Below are 2,501 nucleotides of genomic sequence, written 5' to 3'. Positions count from 1 at the left end.
ACCCTGAAGATCCAGCTTTCTCTTTCCGGATGGCTGAACCTGAAAAGGAACATTGATATTTGACTCTTAAAACATTACTTAGGAATTTATATTCAAACAGGATTTGCCCTGTAACACATCTTTGCAATCCATACAGTGAAATTTACATTCATGCAAAACCTTGCAGTTCAGCAAATGGTTAATAAGTAAATGAGTGATTCCGCTTATTATTTCCTTAGTCAATAAAACTGTGATCAAATGACAAAAGAAATCACTGGAAATATGTTTCAGAAATTTAAAAAAACTGCAATTTGAAAAATATTTTATCAACTTTTATCTCATTGTCATCAAAGCTTTCAACATCTCCTTCTCCTGTACATATAACAGCATAAATTAATAAATGTGATCATGTATCTTCACAGTGAAGAACATTACCTTTCAGTATAGGGATCTGTGGAACAGTAACCAATGGTTTCCACACTATTTAATCATACTCAATATTACACCTCAGCGATAAATGTTGGGCAGATCAAGGATTTAGGACATGAGCAGGTTGGTGGGACTCAACAGAATCCATAACAGCAAATAAATAACTAACTGATCATTGTTTTGTAAGCTGCTCAATTTTTTCGGTTTCCTAATTTGTCTTGTTCTCCCTACTGACAAAGGAAATCACTGCAAATTTGTTTTAGTTAAAAAAAAGGAAAGAAAGAAAAGAAAAACCTGTGCAGCTTGATAACTTAAAACTATTCTGTTAGAGATTTTATAATCTTTTATCTGTGTCATCAAAGCTTTCGACAGCTCCTGCTCATGTACCTATAATAGCATCCATTAGTGAATATGATGTGATGGCATTTACAATACTTGTGTAATATATCTTAAAAGTGAAGAACGTTACCTTTAAAAACTTGAGATTGTTCTTGAATTTTGCCCGTTGTTCCAAATTTGGGATCAAGTTATCAATGTCACAATCTTCAAGAAGGTAAAGAAGTTCTGTGTCAATGCGTTCCTCTGTAATTAAAAAGTGAAGTTGAACATTAGTCCCACAAATAATTAATTTCATAATTCTACAGAAATCTATTTCATAAGGAGTGAAACAGCTGTGGGTACAGGTCACAGAGCTAACAGAATGGTTGTCTGAGCTGAATGCATGTTTTTTGGGTTTTTTTTTGTATTTTAATAAGTAGTTACTGTCTTCAGTTTGGTGTTAACTGCATCAAGACCCTTATTTCAATAAACCATAAGATGCAACATGACAGACAATATTTGCCAGGACTTGGCGACATTCCTGTGGTATTATAAGTGTATAACATCTGTGTCCACCAAGGAAGCTTGGTAATACTTTACCTTGAAATCTTTCTTTCAACGCGCCAAGGCCCCATTCAATTAATTTGTTACGAACAAAATCATCCATGTCAAGAACAGCAACTAGAAGGTAAACAATTATATTTTAATTCTCCTTGACAGTTATGATGAATTATGTATACTTGAATGTCAATATGTGAAATCAAAATCCAGTGGAGGGTACACATGAAGTCAACTGCTTATATGATACACTACATAAACATTTAGCATCTGTGGAGCACTAACTAATGCAGTCATTGTGTGATTTCAACACCATTTAAACATACTCACTATTACACCTCAGCCATAAATGTTGGGCAGATCTGGGATTTAACACTTGGGCAGTTTATTTAGGACACTGAGCACAGTGCCTACAATCTCCAGTCATGCCACAATAAACCGGCTCTTCCTTTCTTGCACTCTGGACTTCTGAGGTTCCAAATCCACAGTTAAGAAACACTGAAAGATCTGGTAGTTGTGTTAGTTGCTAAATTAATTTGATTAGATTCAACTTTATACATGTACAAGTACAAGGCAACTAAACACAGTTTAGCGTCTAAATCTGTTGTCTAATTCACAGAACTATAGACAGTACATTTATTATGTATAGTGCTGCGTTCAAATTGTAGTCAGAAGTCCAAGTTCCCATTCAGAAATTTCAACTAGAACGGCCCCTGAAGTCGGATTACCAACTCAGAAAGTTGAACTTCACTAAGTTCCTCAAAACTCCAGATGGCTGCTCCACACATCAGCAGTAAAAAGCTGTAGTTTAGTAGCACTTGTGTATTATTTGTGCCTCATTAAAACGGTCATACACACAATAGAGTCCCACTTTTATCCATGAACATGTTACTACAGTGTATGCATGTGCATGCGCAAAATACTAAATAATGCACTATTATAAACTGGCACAATTCATTGTGAGAAACTTGTATTTCTAGCATTTTTAACAACAGTTAACCTGACTCAAATGGTATTATTGTTAACCTTTAAATGGAATGCAATTAGATACTCTTTATTATATCTCATTAAAATAGTCATACACACAGTATTGTCCAATATCTACTTGTGACCATGTTGTAGTGTTTGTATGTGCAAAACACCACATAATTGGTATTAGCAACAGCTAAAATGGTACAACTTGCAACCGAAAACTGTAATCGCTCCTTTTCATAACA

General features: G+C 34.6%; 1 long non-coding RNA gene across 1 annotated transcript; it reads right to left on the bottom strand.

The window, feature by feature from the left end:
- Positions 1–8: 8 nt before the first annotated feature.
- On the bottom strand, positions 9–1,415 carry LOC109953919 (uncharacterized). The gene is made up of 3 exons (XR_002274000.1): positions 1,327–1,415; positions 878–990; positions 9–39 (listed from the first exon to the last, which is right to left on the bottom strand). It is a non-coding gene; the product is annotated as an uncharacterized LOC109953919 (long non-coding RNA).
- Positions 1,416–2,501: the final 1,086 nt, after the last annotated feature.

Source organism: Monopterus albus, unplaced genomic scaffold, assembly GCF_001952655.1.
Source record: "Monopterus albus unplaced genomic scaffold, M_albus_1.0 scaffold2045.1, whole genome shotgun sequence".
NCBI classification, from domain to species: domain Eukaryota; kingdom Metazoa; phylum Chordata; class Actinopteri; order Synbranchiformes; family Synbranchidae; genus Monopterus; species Monopterus albus.
Note: the sequence above shows the minus strand (reverse complement) of the source record. Positions and strands in the feature narration are given on the sequence as shown.